At 54.3% G+C, this 16,860-nt stretch overlaps 1 long non-coding RNA gene and 5 other non-coding genes across 6 annotated transcripts in view; 5 read left to right on the plus strand and 1 right to left on the minus strand.

Moving 5' to 3' along the window:
* LOC141418921 (uncharacterized) overlaps positions 1-16,860 on the minus strand; it is a 518,407-nt gene that overhangs the window by 242,240 nt on the left and 259,307 nt on the right. The window lies entirely within an intron of this gene.
* On the plus strand, positions 1,059-1,177 carry LOC141418956 (5S ribosomal RNA). The gene has a single exon (XR_012443633.1). It is a non-coding gene; the product is annotated as a 5S ribosomal RNA (ribosomal RNA).
* On the plus strand, positions 4,388-4,506 carry LOC141418957 (5S ribosomal RNA). The gene has a single exon (XR_012443634.1). It is a non-coding gene; the product is annotated as a 5S ribosomal RNA (ribosomal RNA).
* On the plus strand, positions 7,715-7,833 carry LOC141418958 (5S ribosomal RNA). The gene has a single exon (XR_012443635.1). It is a non-coding gene; the product is annotated as a 5S ribosomal RNA (ribosomal RNA).
* On the plus strand, positions 11,049-11,167 carry LOC141418959 (5S ribosomal RNA). The gene has a single exon (XR_012443636.1). It is a non-coding gene; the product is annotated as a 5S ribosomal RNA (ribosomal RNA).
* LOC141418960 (5S ribosomal RNA) lies at positions 14,378-14,496 on the plus strand. Its single transcript, XR_012443637.1, has one exon. It is a non-coding gene; the product is annotated as a 5S ribosomal RNA (ribosomal RNA).

Genomic DNA, 16,860 nt, shown 5'->3' on the forward strand with positions numbered 1-16,860 from the left:
ACAGCGTTTCTGTAAATTTTGTAGTTTAGAGGGCCCGACAGCCTTGGAAAATGCAGATATGCTTACTATCTAGGAACGAATGACAGCATGACAGCTCTCTAGAGGTTATCCACACATATCAGTGGTTATCCTGAGAGTAAAACCTCAGAGTGCCCATTCATTGAGGGGTCAGTGTCAGTGACCCCAAATAGCCTCATCACAGGCACATGTAGGCTCCTAACTGTATTAGAATCATGTAAGACAACAGTTGTTTCACCATAGGGATGAAGCCATCTAGAAGATTTTCTATAAACCAACTCTTAATGAATTTTCATTTCGTCATGATCGTCATCTCAGTGGCCGAAACCCTGAGAAAAATTAGAAGGGAACAGAAGTAAATACTTCTGAGGACAAAGTGTAGAGTTTAGGAAGCCTGAGGGTTGACAGGATAGGATTTCTTAGGACGTTGAGTAGGGATGGGAGGAGATGTTTTTTTCTTTCCCTTGTCTCCACGATTTCGGTGGTGAAAGGGGCCTCTGAGCTGGAAATGTTCCCGATTGAGCCCCGCAGCCCCAGGCCCAGAGTGTGGAGGAGGGCGCAGCGGGTCGGCTAAGGGCGCGGCTGCCGTTTTGCAGAGGGCTGGAGGGGCAGTGGGGCTTTGTGGACGAGGAGGACCGGAAAGGTCCCCAAGACGTCCGTCGGGAGCCACGCGCCCAAGGATCGGCTCCCGCAGGCGAGGGAGGAGGGCGGCCAGAACTGTGCACCCCCCCCACACCCCCGCCTTAGCCAAGGCAGTGACACATCCCCAGAGGAACAAGAGCCCGAGAGCACTGAGCAATGTTCCCCTGAGAAAACTCGATCCTGGTCCGGGCACCGGGACACCTCGGGAAGAAAGCCAGCGAGTGGCCACCTGGGCGAGACCGGCTGCCCCAGCAGGCGTCCGGGGCCCCTGGCCGCTTGGCCAGAGGCCGCCAGCCCCCACCCCGCAGCCCCCACCCGCAGCCGTGCCAGGGGAGCAGTGTGGAGACGCAGGCCGCGCCCACCTCACGCTCTTGGGGCTCCAGGAGGCGGCAGCTGGCGTCTACGGCCATACCACCCTGAACGCGCCCGATCTCGTCTGATCTCGGAAGCTAAGCAGGGTCGGGCCTGGTTAGTACTTGGATGGGAGACCGCCTGGGAATACCGGGTGCTGTAGGCTTTTGCTCGTCCCTCCCTCGCTGCTCCTTTTGGCCTCCGGGACCTCACCGCCCCGACCCAGCGCCACCACCACCGGCGACCCCTTCCCCGCCACCCCGCCAGACCCACGCCTCCCACCTCACAGACACGCCCCCGAATCCTCTCCTCTCCCCTCCCCACACTCTCGTGGGGCGCGCGCCCGCTCACTGGGCACCAGCCGGGTGGGTCCCAGGCCACGTTGGGGACCGCTCCCCAACTGTCCTCAGAAAGCCAGCAGGAGTAGAAAACGTTCAGGCGGACGGTGAGGGAAGTGCGAAAGCCCTGAGAAAGCGGGTCTGCAGCCCAGCGGGCCCCAGACTGGGACGCGCCACACCCTGGCTCGCCACAAGGTGGTGCACTGGGCCCAGGGCAAGACGCCAGGGGACAGGGAGGCAGGCCACCTCAGTCGGGTGCTGCTCCGTCGCTCGACCCAACACAGGTCAGCGTGTGCATGACCTCTCCGTGGGGCCCCAACTCCCACGGCGGTGCCTGCAGTCACGGGGACAGCGGGCGCAGGGCCTGAGCTCACGGTGAGGGGAGTATGCTTAGAATGCAAAATTCAAACACACCCGGGAATACATTGGCAAGGAGAAGTCCCAGAAAGAGTTGCAACCCTGACATTGAGGGCGCGTTTCCTTTTGCTTGGTCCTGTACCCTGCTTGAGTGTGAGTGGTGATGAATTGCTGCCCGTTTCGGATCGTTTGGTGGCAATGTAGTTTGTACCTTTCTCTGCAATGTGTGAAGTCTTTCTTTGTGTAATAGGCTGTATTGGCAAGTGTCTCTACCTTTCAGTGTTTATCCAAAGTCAATCCAAGGCTGTGGTCCACGAGTCTAAGAACAAACCCTGTGTTTTATGTCCAAAACTAAAAACACCACTTTTAAGTATGCTAGGACGGGTCCGGAGCAGGTAGAAATAGGGACTTCTTCCCGAGTAGTGTACAACGCCGTGGCCACTCATAGAAGTTTGTGCCTAGAGGGCTTTCATGTTCGATAGACACGCATCCATCATAACCACTTTTTTGTTTTATTTATTTGTTTATTTGTTTATTTATGTATTTACGTATTTACGTATTGATTTTTGTGGTACCAGTGCTTGAATTCAGGCCGTACACCTTGCCCCGCTCCACCAGCCCTTTTCGTGTGAGGGTTTTAAAGGGTTGACTCTCCAGGGTCCCCGAAGCCCACACTGCCTAAATTACCTGTGATAGAAAGAAAGGCAGGGGCAGTGCCTGAGACCACAAGGACTTTTCCCCTTATCGCTTCCTGATTGCTTGCAAGTGCTGGCTGTCTACCACCACAAGGACACTTCTCTTTACCTCTCCCTGGCTGCGTACCCCGGAAAACCTCCTCACCCCTAGTCCCCGCCCCCCCCCCCCCCCCGGCGAGGCTTGCATCCCAGGCTGTCCAGAGTGCAGGACGCCCCTCACCACGGCAAAATAAAGCGTGCTCTCGTCTGTAGAGGTCTCGGTCTCCTTTTCCTCGAGGCATCCTCTTTTCTAACATTTGGCTTTTTCTAACAGGTCTCATGGAACGACTTGCTTGGGCGGGCCTGGAAACGTGATCCACCTGAGTAGCTAAGGTTTCAGGCGTGAGCAAGCAGCACCCAGCAAGAACCAAGGTGTTGAGAGGTCTGGCATGAGGGACTCCATTTCAACTTGGAAGGCCTTTCACCCTCATCTCTAGAAACTGTTTGTCTCTGAGCTGTTTCCTCGGAGGGTTTTTGGATTGGTCGTTTTCATCTTTCGACGTGAGGATTAGTTTTTTTTCTCTAAGTGTCTTATGTGTGTGGGGGGGTCGAGCAACAAACAGGTCAGGTGGGAGTCAGTGTCAGCTGGACCCTTTGGCCAAATTTAAACAACAAACAGGCTTGGAAGGACTCCCTTTTTAGCTAGTGGCCTCTAAACCATGACAAAGAAAACAGAATCTAAAGCTGACTTGTGTGAGGGACATGTACCTGTCTGTTACAGTCTTTTTTCATTGTTTCTTTTTTTTTTGTTTGTTTAATGGGCTTGATTGTAAATGTCCCAGGAGGATCAGAAGTGCAATTCCAAATACGTAAAAGAGCCATGGTAAAAATTCTGACGGACAACTTAGCAACTAAGAGAAGAGTATGTCAGTACCATCAGCATTTGATCACAGCGTTTCTGTAAATTTTGTAGTTTAGAGGGCCCGACAGCCTTGGAAAATGCAGATATGCTCACTATCTAGGAACGAATGACAGCATGACAGCTCTCTAGAGGTTATCCACACATATCAGTGGTTATCCTGAGAGTAAAACCTCAGAGTGCCCATTCATTGAGGGGTCAGTGTCAGTGACCCCAAATAGCCTCATCACAGGCACATGTAGGCTCCTAACTGTATTAGAATCATGTAAGACAACAGTTGTTTCACCATAGGGATGAAGCCATCTAGAAGATTTTCTATAAACCAACTCTTAATGAATTTTCATTTCGTCATGATCGTCATCTCAGTGGCCGAAACCCTGAGAAAAATTAGAAGGGAACAGAAGTAAATACTTCTGAGGACAAAGTGTAGAGTTTAGGAAGCCTGAGGGTTGACAGGATAGGATTTCTTAGGACGTTGAGTAGGGATGGGAGGAGATGTTTTTTTCTTTCCCTTGTCTCCACGATTTCGGTGGTGAAAGGGGCCTCTGAGCTGGAAATGTTCCCGATTGAGCCCCGCAGCCCCAGGCCCAGAGTGTGGAGGAGGGCGCAGCGGGTCGGCTAAGGGCGCGGCTGCCGTTTTGCAGAGGGCTGGAGGGGCAGTGGGGCTTTGTGGACGAGGAGGACCGGAAAGGTCCCCAAGACGTCCGTCGGGAGCCACGCGCCCAAGGGTCGGCTCCCGCAGGCGAGGGAGGAGGGCGGCCAGAACTGTGCACCCCCCCCACACCCCCGCCTTAGCCAAGGCAGTGACACATCCCCAGAGGAACAAGAGCCCGAGAGCACTGAGCAATGTTCCCCTGAGAAAACTCGATCCTGGTCCGGGCACCGGGACACCTCGGGAAGAAAGCCAGCGAGTGGCCACCTGGGCGAGACCGGCTGCCCCAGCAGGCGTCCGGGGCCCCTGGCCGCTTGGCCAGAGGCCGCCAGCCCCCACCCCGCAGCCCCCACCCGCAGCCGTGCCAGGGGAGCAGTGTGGAGACGCAGGCCGCGCCCACCTCACGCTCTTGGGGCTCCAGGAGGCGGCAGCTGGCGTCTACGGCCATACCACCCTGAACGCGCCCGATCTCGTCTGATCTCGGAAGCTAAGCAGGGTCGGGCCTGGTTAGTACTTGGATGGGAGACCGCCTGGGAATACCGGGTGCTGTAGGCTTTTGCTCGTCCCTCCCTCGCTGCTCCTTTTGGCCTCCGGGACCTCACCGCCCCGACCCAGCGCCACCACCACCGGCGACCCCTTCCCCGCCACCCCGCCAGACCCACGCCTCCCACCTCACAGACACGCCCCCGAATCCTCTCCTCTCCCCTCCCCACACTCTCGTGGGGCGCGCGCCCGCTCACTGGGCACCAGCCGGGTGGGTCCCAGGCCACGTTGGGGACCGCTCCCCAACTGTCCTCAGAAAGCCAGCAGGAGTAGAAAACGTTCAGGCGGACGGTGAGGGAAGTGCGAAAGCCCTGAGAAAGCGGGTCTGCAGCCCAGCGGGCCCCAGACTGGGACGCGCCACACCCTGGCTCGCCACAAGGTGGTGCACTGGGCCCAGGGCAAGACGCCAGGGGACAGGGAGGCAGGCCACCTCAGTCGGGTGCTGCTCCGTCGCTCGACCCAACACAGGTCAGCGTGTGCATGACCTCTCCGTGGGGCCCCAACTCCCACGGCGGTGCCTGCAGTCACGGGGACAGCGGGCGCAGGGCCTGAGCTCACGGTGAGGGGAGTATGCTTAGAATGCAAAATTCAAACACACCCGGGAATACATTGGCAAGGAGAAGTCCCAGAAAGAGTTGCAACCCTGACATTGAGGGCGCGTTTCCTTTTGCTTGGTCCTGTACCCTGCTTGAGTGTGAGTGGTGATGAATTGCTGCCCGTTTCGGATCGTTTGGTGGCAATGTAGTTTGTACCTTTCTCTGCAATGTGTGAAGTCTTTCTTTGTGTAATAGGCTGTATTGGCAAGTGTCTCTACCTTTCAGTGTTTATCCAAAGTCAATCCAAGGCTGTGGTCCACGAGTCTAAGAACAAACCCTGTGTTTTATGTCCAAAACTAAAAACACCACTTTTAAGTATGCTAGGACGGGTCCGGAGCAGGTAGAAATAGGGACTTCTTCCCGAGTAGTGTACAACGCCGTGGCCACTCATAGAAGTTTGTGCCTAGAGGGCTTTCATGTTCGATAGACACGCATCCATCATAACCACTTTTTTGTTTTATTTATTTGTTTATTTGTTTATTTATGTATTTACGTATTTACGTATTGATTTTTGTGGTACCAGTGCTTGAATTCAGGCCGTACACCTTGCCCCGCTCCACCAGCCCTTTTCGTGTGAGGGTTTTAAAGGGTTGACTCTCCAGGGTCCCCGAAGCCCACACTGCCTAAATTACCTGTGATAGAAAGAAAGGCAGGGGCAGTGCCTGAGACCACAAGGACTTTTCCCCTTATCGCTTCCTGATTGCTTGCAAGTGCTGGCTGTCTACCACCACAAGGACACTTCTCTTTACCTCTCCCTGGCTGCGTACCCCGGAAAACCTCCTCACCCCTAGTCCCCGCCCGCCCCCCCCCCCGGCGAGGCTTGCATCCCAGGCTGTCCAGAGTGCAGGACGCCCCTCACCACGGCAAAATAAAGCGTGCTCTCGTCTGTAGAGGTCTCGGTCTCCTTTTCCTCGAGGCATCCTCTTTTCTAACATTTGGCTTTTTCTAACAGGTCTCATGGAACGACTTGCTTGGGCGGGCCTGGAAACGTGATCCACCTGAGTAGCTAAGGTTTCAGGCGTGAGCAAGCAGCACCCAGCAAGAACCAAGGTGTTGAGAGGTCTGGCATGAGGGACTCCATTTCAACTTGGAAGGCCTTTCACCCTCATCTCTAGAAACTGTTTGTCTCTGAGCTGTTTCCTCGGAGGGTTTTTGGATTGGTCGTTTTCATCTTTCGACGTGAGGATTAGTTTTTTTCTCTAAGTGTCTTATGTGTGTGGGGGGGTCGAGCAACAAACAGGTCAGGTGGGAGTCAGTGTCAGCTGGACCCTTTGGCCAAATTTAAACAACAAACAGGCTTGGAAGGACTCCCTTTTTAGCTAGTGGCCTCTAAACCATGACAAAGAAAACAGAATCTAAAGCTGACTTGTGTGAGGGACATGTACCTGTCTGTTACAGTCTTTTTTCATTGTTTCTTTTTTTTTTGTTTGTTTAATGGGCTTGATTGTAAATGTCCCAGGAGGATCAGAAGTGCAATTCCAAATACGTAAAAGAGCCATGGTAAAAATTCTGACGGACAACTTAGCAACTAAGAGAAGAGTATGTCAGTACCATCAGCATTTGATCACAGCGTTTCTGTAAATTTTGTAGTTTAGAGGGCCCGACAGCCTTGGAAAATGCAGATATGCTTACTATCTAGGAACGAATGACAGCATGACAGCTCTCTAGAGGTTATCCACACATATCAGTGGTTATCCTGAGAGTAAAACCTCAGAGTGCCCATTCATTGAGGGGTCAGTGTCAGTGACCCCAAATAGCCTCATCACAGGCACATGTAGGCTCCTAACTGTATTAGAATCATGTAAGACAACAGTTGTTTCACCATAGGGATGAAGCCATCTAGAAGATTTTCTATAAACCAACTCTTAATGAATTTTCATTTCGTCATGATCGTCATCTCAGTGGCCGAAACCCTGAGAAAAATTAGAAGGGAACAGAAGTAAATACTTCTGAGGACAAAGTGTAGAGTTTAGGAAGCCTGAGGGTTGACAGGATAGGATTTCTTAGGACGTTGAGTAGGGATGGGAGGAGATGTTTTTTTCTTTCCCTTGTCTCCACGATTTCGGTGGTGAAAGGGGCCTCTGAGCTGGAAATGTTCCCGATTGAGCCCCGCAGCCCCAGGCCCAGAGTGTGGAGGAGGGCGCAGCGGGTCGGCTAAGGGCGCGGCTGCCGTTTTGCAGAGGGCTGGAGGGGCAGTGGGGCTTTGTGGACGAGGAGGACCGGAAAGGTCCCCAAGACGTCCGTCGGGAGCCACGCGCCCAAGGGTCGGCTCCCGCAGGCGAGGGAGGAGGGCGGCCAGAACTGTGCACCCCCCCCACACCCCCGCCTTAGCCAAGGCAGTGACACATCCCCAGAGGAACAAGAGCCCGAGAGCACTGAGCAATGTTCCCCTGAGAAAACTCGATCCTGGTCCGGGCACCGGGACACCTCGGGAAGAAAGCCAGCGAGTGGCCACCTGGGCGAGACCGGCTGCCCCAGCAGGCGTCCGGGGCCCCTGGCCGCTTGGCCAGAGGCCGCCAGCCCCCACCCCGCAGCCCCCACCCGCAGCCGTGCCAGGGGAGCAGTGTGGAGACGCAGGCCGCGCCCACCTCACGCTCTTGGGGCTCCAGGAGGCGGCAGCTGGCGTCTACGGCCATACCACCCTGAACGCGCCCGATCTCGTCTGATCTCGGAAGCTAAGCAGGGTCGGGCCTGGTTAGTACTTGGATGGGAGACCGCCTGGGAATACCGGGTGCTGTAGGCTTTTGCTCGTCCCTCCCTCGCTGCTCCTTTTGGCCTCCGGGACCTCACCGCCCCGACCCAGCGCCACCACCACCGGCGACCCCTTCCCCGCCACCCCGCCAGACCCACGCCTCCCACCTCACAGACACGCCCCCGAATCCTCTCCTCTCCCCTCCCCACACTCTCGTGGGGCGCGCGCCCGCTCACTGGGCACCAGCCGGGTGGGTCCCAGGCCACGTTGGGGACCGCTCCCCAACTGTCCTCAGAAAGCCAGCAGGAGTAGAAAACGTTCAGGCGGACGGTGAGGGAAGTGCGAAAGCCCTGAGAAAGCGGGTCTGCAGCCCAGCGGGCCCCAGACTGGGACGCGCCACACCCTGGCTCGCCACAAGGTGGTGCACTGGGCCCAGGGCAAGACGCCAGGGGACAGGGAGGCAGGCCACCTCAGTCGGGTGCTGCTCCGTCGCTCGACCCAACACAGGTCAGCGTGTGCATGACCTCTCCGTGGGGCCCCAACTCCCACGGCGGTGCCTGCAGTCACGGGGACAGCGGGCGCAGGGCCTGAGCTCACGGTGAGGGGAGTATGCTTAGAATGCAAAATTCAAACACACCCGGGAATACATTGGCAAGGAGAAGTCCCAGAAAGAGTTGCAACCCTGACATTGAGGGCGCGTTTCCTTTTGCTTGGTCCTGTACCCTGCTTGAGTGTGAGTGGTGATGAATTGCTGCCCGTTTCGGATCGTTTGGTGGCAATGTAGTTTGTACCTTTCTCTGCAATGTGTGAAGTCTTTCTTTGTGTAATAGGCTGTATTGGCAAGTGTCTCTACCTTTCAGTGTTTATCCAAAGTCAATCCAAGGCTGTGGTCCACGAGTCTAAGAACAAACCCTGTGTTTTATGTCCAAAACTAAAAACACCACTTTTAAGTATGCTAGGACGGGTCCGGAGCAGGTAGAAATAGGGACTTCTTCCCGAGTAGTGTACAACGCCGTGGCCACTCATAGAAGTTTGTGCCTAGAGGGCTTTCATGTTCGATAGACACGCATCCATCATAACCACTTTTTTGTTTTATTTATTTGTTTATTTGTTTATTTATGTATTTACGTATTTACGTATTGATTTTTGTGGTACCAGTGCTTGAATTCAGGCCGTACACCTTGCCCCGCTCCACCAGCCCTTTTCGTGTGAGGGTTTTAAAGGGTTGACTCTCCAGGGTCCCCGAAGCCCACACTGCCTAAATTACCTGTGATAGAAAGAAAGGCAGGGGCAGTGCCTGAGACCACAAGGACTTTTCCCCTTATCGCTTCCTGATTGCTTGCAAGTGCTGGCTGTCTACCACCACAAGGACACTTCTCTTTACCTCTCCCTGGCTGCGTACCCCGGAAAACCTCCTCACCCCTAGTCCCCGCCCCCCCCCCCCCCCCCCCCCGGCGAGGCTTGCATCCCAGGCTGTCCAGAGTGCAGGACGCCCCTCACCACGGCAAAATAAAGCGTGCTCTCGTCTGTAGAGGTCTCGGTCTCCTTTTCCTCGAGGCATCCTCTTTTCTAACATTTGGCTTTTTCTAACAGGTCTCATGGAACGACTTGCTTGGGCGGGCCTGGAAACGTGATCCACCTGAGTAGCTAAGGTTTCAGGCGTGAGCAAGCAGCACCCAGCAAGAACCAAGGTGTTGAGAGGTCTGGCATGAGGGACTCCATTTCAACTTGGAAGGCCTTTCACCCTCATCTCTAGAAACTGTTTGTCTCTGAGCTGTTTCCTCGGAGGGTTTTTGGATTGGTCGTTTTCATCTTTCGACGTGAGGATTAGTTTTTTTTCTCTAAGTGTCTTATGTGTGTGGGGGGGTCGAGCAACAAACAGGTCAGGTGGGAGTCAGTGTCAGCTGGACCCTTTGGCCAAATTTAAACAACAAACAGGCTTGGAAGGACTCCCTTTTTAGCTAGTGGCCTCTAAACCATGACAAAGAAAACAGAATCTAAAGCTGACTTGTGTGAGGGACATGTACCTGTCTGTTACAGTCTTTTTTCATTGTTTCTTTTTTTTTTGTTTGTTTAATGGGCTTGATTGTAAATGTCCCAGGAGGATCAGAAGTGCAATTCCAAATACGTAAAAGAGCCATGGTAAAAATTCTGACGGACAACTTAGCAACTAAGAGAAGAGTATGTCAGTACCATCAGCATTTGATCACAGCGTTTCTGTAAATTTTGTAGTTTAGAGGGCCCGACAGCCTTGGAAAATGCAGATATGCTTACTATCTAGGAACGAATGACAGCATGACAGCTCTCTAGAGGTTATCCACACATATCAGTGGTTATCCTGAGAGTAAAACCTCAGAGTGCCCATTCATTGAGGGGTCAGTGTCAGTGACCCCAAATAGCCTCATCACAGGCACATGTAGGCTCCTAACTGTATTAGAATCATGTAAGACAACAGTTGTTTCACCATAGGGATGAAGCCATCTAGAAGATTTTCTATAAACCAACTCTTAATGAATTTTCATTTCGTCATGATCGTCATCTCAGTGGCCGAAACCCTGAGAAAAATTAGAAGGGAACAGAAGTAAATACTTCTGAGGACAAAGTGTAGAGTTTAGGAAGCCTGAGGGTTGACAGGATAGGATTTCTTAGGACGTTGAGTAGGGATGGGAGGAGATGTTTTTTTCTTTCCCTTGTCTCCACGATTTCGGTGGTGAAAGGGGCCTCTGAGCTGGAAATGTTCCCGATTGAGCCCCGCAGCCCCAGGCCCAGAGTGTGGAGGAGGGCGCAGCGGGTCGGCTAAGGGCGCGGCTGCCGTTTTGCAGAGGGCTGGAGGGGCAGTGGGGCTTTGTGGACGAGGAGGACCGGAAAGGTCCCCAAGACGTCCGTCGGGAGCCACGCGCCCAAGGGTCGGCTCCCGCAGGCGAGGGAGGAGGGCGGCCAGAACTGTGCACCCCCCCCACACCCCCGCCTTAGCCAAGGCAGTGACACATCCCCAGAGGAACAAGAGCCCGAGAGCACTGAGCAATGTTCCCCTGAGAAAACTCGATCCTGGTCCGGGCACCGGGACACCTCGGGAAGAAAGCCAGCGAGTGGCCACCTGGGCGAGACCGGCTGCCCCAGCAGGCGTCCGGGGCCCCTGGCCGCTTGGCCAGAGGCCGCCAGCCCCCACCCCGCAGCCCCCACCCGCAGCCGTGCCAGGGGAGCAGTGTGGAGACGCAGGCCGCGCCCACCTCACGCTCTTGGGGCTCCAGGAGGCGGCAGCTGGCGTCTACGGCCATACCACCCTGAACGCGCCCGATCTCGTCTGATCTCGGAAGCTAAGCAGGGTCGGGCCTGGTTAGTACTTGGATGGGAGACCGCCTGGGAATACCGGGTGCTGTAGGCTTTTGCTCGTCCCTCCCTCGCTGCTCCTTTTGGCCTCCGGGACCTCACCGCCCCGACCCAGCGCCACCACCACCGGCGACCCCTTCCCCGCCACCCCGCCAGACCCACGCCTCCCACCTCACAGACACGCCCCCGAATCCTCTCCTCTCCCCTCCCCACACTCTCGTGGGGCGCGCGCCCGCTCACTGGGCACCAGCCGGGTGGGTCCCAGGCCACGTTGGGGACCGCTCCCCAACTGTCCTCAGAAAGCCAGCAGGAGTAGAAAACGTTCAGGCGGACGGTGAGGGAAGTGCGAAAGCCCTGAGAAAGCGGGTCTGCAGCCCAGCGGGCCCCAGACTGGGACGCGCCACACCCTGGCTCGCCACAAGGTGGTGCACTGGGCCCAGGGCAAGACGCCAGGGGACAGGGAGGCAGGCCACCTCAGTCGGGTGCTGCTCCGTCGCTCGACCCAACACAGGTCAGCGTGTGCATGACCTCTCCGTGGGGCCCCAACTCCCACGGCGGTGCCTGCAGTCACGGGGACAGCGGGCGCAGGGCCTGAGCTCACGGTGAGGGGAGTATGCTTAGAATGCAAAATTCAAACACACCCGGGAATACATTGGCAAGGAGAAGTCCCAGAAAGAGTTGCAACCCTGACATTGAGGGCGCGTTTCCTTTTGCTTGGTCCTGTACCCTGCTTGAGTGTGAGTGGTGATGAATTGCTGCCCGTTTCGGATCGTTTGGTGGCAATGTAGTTTGTACCTTTCTCTGCAATGTGTGAAGTCTTTCTTTGTGTAATAGGCTGTATTGGCAAGTGTCTCTACCTTTCAGTGTTTATCCAAAGTCAATCCAAGGCTGTGGTCCACGAGTCTAAGAACAAACCCTGTGTTTTATGTCCAAAACTAAAAACACCACTTTTAAGTATGCTAGGACGGGTCCGGAGCAGGTAGAAATAGGGACTTCTTCCCGAGTAGTGTACAACGCCGTGGCCACTCATAGAAGTTTGTGCCTAGAGGGCTTTCATGTTCGATAGACACGCATCCATCATAACCACTTTTTTGTTTTATTTATTTGTTTATTTGTTTATTTATGTATTTACGTATTTACGTATTGATTTTTGTGGTACCAGTGCTTGAATTCAGGCCGTACACCTTGCCCCGCTCCACCAGCCCTTTTCGTGTGAGGGTTTTAAAGGGTTGACTCTCCAGGGTCCCCGAAGCCCACACTGCCTAAATTACCTGTGATAGAAAGAAAGGCAGGGGCAGTGCCTGAGACCACAAGGACTTTTCCCCTTATCGCTTCCTGATTGCTTGCAAGTGCTGGCTGTCTACCACCACAAGGACACTTCTCTTTACCTCTCCCTGGCTGCGTACCCCGGAAAACCTCCTCAGCCCTAGTCCCCGCCCGCCCCCCCCCCCCGGCGAGGCTTGCATCCCAGGCTGTCCAGAGTGCAGGACGCCCCTCACCACGGCAAAATAAAGCGTGCTCTCGTCTGTAGAGGTCTCGGTCTCCTTTTCCTCGAGGCATCCTCTTTTCTAACATTTGGCTTTTTCTAACAGGTCTCATGGAACGACTTGCTTGGGCGGGCCTGGAAACGTGATCCACCTGAGTAGCTAAGGTTTCAGGCGTGAGCAAGCAGCACCCAGCAAGAACCAAGGTGTTGAGAGGTCTGGCATGAGGGACTCCATTTCAACTTGGAAGGCCTTTCACCCTCATCTCTAGAAACTGTTTGTCTCTGAGCTGTTTCCTCGGAGGGTTTTTGGATTGGTCGTTTTCATCTTTCGACGTGAGGATTAGTTTTTTTTCTCTAAGTGTCTTATGTGTGTGGGGGGGTCGAGCAACAAACAGGTCAGGTGGGAGTCAGTGTCAGCTGGACCCTTTGGCCAAATTTAAACAACAAACAGGCTTGGAAGGACTCCCTTTTTAGCTAGTGGCCTCTAAACCATGACAAAGAAAACAGAATCTAAAGCTGACTTGTGTGAGGGACATGTACCTGTCTGTTACAGTCTTTTTTCATTGTTTCTTTTTTTTTTGTTTGTTTAATGGGCTTGATTGTAAATGTCCCAGGAGGATCAGAAGTGCAATTCCAAATACGTAAAAGAGCCATGGTAAAAATTCTGACGGACAACTTAGCAACTAAGAGAAGAGTATGTCAGTACCATCAGCATTTGATCACAGCGTTTCTGTAAATTTTGTAGTTTAGAGGGCCCGACAGCCTTGGAAAATGCAGATATGCTTACTATCTAGGAACGAATGACAGCATGACAGCTCTCTAGAGGTTATCCACACATATCAGTGGTTATCCTGAGAGTAAAACCTCAGAGTGCCCATTCATTGAGGGGTCAGTGTCAGTGACCCCAAATAGCCTCATCACAGGCACATGTAGGCTCCTAACTGTATTAGAATCATGTAAGACAACAGTTGTTTCACCATAGGGATGAAGCCATCTAGAAGATTTTCTATAAACCAACTCTTAATGAATTTTCATTTCGTCATGATCGTCATCTCAGTGGCCGAAACCCTGAGAAAAATTAGAAGGGAACAGAAGTAAATACTTCTGAGGACAAAGTGTAGAGTTTAGGAAGCCTGAGGGTTGACAGGATAGGATTTCTTAGGACGTTGAGTAGGGATGGGAGGAGATGTTTTTTTCTTTCCCTTGTCTCCACGATTTCGGTGGTGAAAGGGGCCTCTGAGCTGGAAATGTTCCCGATTGAGCCCCGCAGCCCCAGGCCCAGAGTGTGGAGGAGGGCGCAGCGGGTCGGCTAAGGGCGCGGCTGCCGTTTTGCAGAGGGCTGGAGGGGCAGTGGGGCTTTGTGGACGAGGAGGACCGGAAAGGTCCCCAAGACGTCCGTCGGGAGCCACGCGCCCAAGGGTCGGCTCCCGCAGGCGAGGGAGGAGGGCGGCCAGAACTGTGCACCCCCCCCACACCCCCGCCTTAGCCAAGGCAGTGACACATCCCCAGAGGAACAAGAGCCCGAGAGCACTGAGCAATGTTCCCCTGAGAAAACTCGATCCTGGTCCGGGCACCGGGACACCTCGGGAAGAAAGCCAGCGAGTGGCCACCTGGGCGAGACCGGCTGCCCCAGCAGGCGTCCGGGGCCCCTGGCCGCTTGGCCAGAGGCCGCCAGCCCCCACCCCGCAGCCCCCACCCGCAGCCGTGCCAGGGGAGCAGTGTGGAGACGCAGGCCGCGCCCACCTCACGCTCTTGGGGCTCCAGGAGGCGGCAGCTGGCGTCTACGGCCATACCACCCTGAACGCGCCCGATCTCGTCTGATCTCGGAAGCTAAGCAGGGTCGGGCCTGGTTAGTACTTGGATGGGAGACCGCCTGGGAATACCGGGTGCTGTAGGCTTTTGCTCGTCCCTCCCTCGCTGCTCCTTTTGGCCTCCGGGACCTCACCGCCCCGACCCAGCGCCACCACCACCGGCGACCCCTTCCCCGCCACCCCGCCAGACCCACGCCTCCCACCTCACAGACACGCCCCCGAATCCTCTCCTCTCCCCTCCCCACACTCTCGTGGGGCGCGCGCCCGCTCACTGGGCACCAGCCGGGTGGGTCCCAGGCCACGTTGGGGACCGCTCCCCAACTGTCCTCAGAAAGCCAGCAGGAGTAGAAAACGTTCAGGCGGACGGTGAGGGAAGTGCGAAAGCCCTGAGAAAGCGGGTCTGCAGCCCAGCGGGCCCCAGACTGGGACGCGCCACACCCTGGCTCGCCACAAGGTGGTGCACTGGGCCCAGGGCAAGACGCCAGGGGACAGGGAGGCAGGCCACCTCAGTCGGGTGCTGCTCCGTCGCTCGACCCAACACAGGTCAGCGTGTGCATGACCTCTCCGTGGGGCCCCAACTCCCACGGCGGTGCCTGCAGTCACGGGGACAGCGGGCGCAGGGCCTGAGCTCACGGTGAGGGGAGTATGCTTAGAATGCAAAATTCAAACACACCCGGGAATACATTGGCAAGGAGAAGTCCCAGAAAGAGTTGCAACCCTGACATTGAGGGCGCGTTTCCTTTTGCTTGGTCCTGTACCCTGCTTGAGTGTGAGTGGTGATGAATTGCTGCCCGTTTCGGATCGTTTGGTGGCAATGTAGTTTGTACCTTTCTCTGCAATGTGTGAAGTCTTTCTTTGTGTAATAGGCTGTATTGGCAAGTGTCTCTACCTTTCAGTGTTTATCCAAAGTCAATCCAAGGCTGTGGTCCACGAGTCTAAGAACAAACCCTGTGTTTTATGTCCAAAACTAAAAACACCACTTTTAAGTATGCTAGGACGGGTCCGGAGCAGGTAGAAATAGGGACTTCTTCCCGAGTAGTGTACAACGCCGTGGCCACTCATAGAAGTTTGTGCCTAGAGGGCTTTCATGTTCGATAGACACGCATCCATCATAACCACTTTTTTGTTTTATTTATTTGTTTATTTGTTTATTTATGTATTTACGTATTTACGTATTGATTTTTGTGGTACCAGTGCTTGAATTCAGGCCGTACACCTTGCCCCGCTCCACCAGCCCTTTTCGTGTGAGGGTTTTAAAGGGTTGACTCTCCAGGGTCCCCGAAGCCCACACTGCCTAAATTACCTGTGATAGAAAGAAAGGCAGGGGCAGTGCCTGAGACCACAAGGACTTTTCCCCTTATCGCTTCCTGATTGCTTGCAAGTGCTGGCTGTCTACCACCACAAGGACACTTCTCTTTACCTCTCCCTGGCTGCGTACCCCGGAAAACCTCCTCAGCCCTAGTCCCCGCCCGCCCCCCCCCCCCGGCGAGGCTTGCATCCCAGGCTGTCCAGAGTGCAGGACGCCCCTCACCACGGCAAAATAAAGCGTGCTCTCGTCTGTAGAGGTCTCGGTCTCCTTTTCCTCGAGGCATCCTCTTTTCTAACATTTGGCTTTTTCTAACAGGTCTCATGGAACGACTTGCTTGGGCGGGCCTGGAAACGTGATCCACCTGAGTAGCTAAGGTTTCAGGCGTGAGCAAGCAGCACCCAGCAAGAACCAAGGTGTTGAGAGGTCTGGCATGAGGGACTCCATTTCAACTTGGAAGGCCTTTCACCCTCATCTCTAGAAACTGTTTGTCTCTGAGCTGTTTCCTCGGAGGGTTTTTGGATTGGTCGTTTTCATCTTTCGACGTGAGGATTAGTTTTTTTTCTCTAAGTGTCTTATGTGTGTGGGGGGGTCGAGCAACAAACAGGTCAGGTGGGAGTCAGTGTCAGCTGGACCCTTTGGCCAAATTTAAACAACAAACAGGCTTGGAAGGACTCCCTTTTTAGCTAGTGGCCTCTAAACCATGACAAAGAAAACAGAATCTAAAGCTGACTTGTGTGAGGGACATGTACCTGTCTGTTACAGTCTTTTTTCATTGTTTCTTTTTTTTTTGTTTGTTTAATGGGCTTGATTGTAAATGTCCCAGGAGGATCAGAAGTGCAATTCCAAATACGTAAAAGAGCCATGGTAAAAATTCTGACGGACAACTTAGCAACTAAGAGAAGAGTATGTCAGTACCATCAGCATTTGATCACAGCGTTTCTGTAAATTTTGTAGTTTAGAGGGCCCGACAGCCTTGGAAAATGCAGATATGCTTACTATCTAGGAACGAATGACAGCATGACAGCTCTCTAGAGGTTATCCACACATATCAGTGGTTATCCTGAGAGTAAAACCTCAGAGTGCCCATTCATTGAGGGGTCAGTGTCAGTGACCCCAAATAGCCTCATCACAGGCACATGTAG

Source organism: Castor canadensis, chromosome 18 (genome assembly GCF_047511655.1).
Source record: "Castor canadensis chromosome 18, mCasCan1.hap1v2, whole genome shotgun sequence".
NCBI lineage: Eukaryota > Metazoa > Chordata > Mammalia > Rodentia > Castoridae > Castor > Castor canadensis.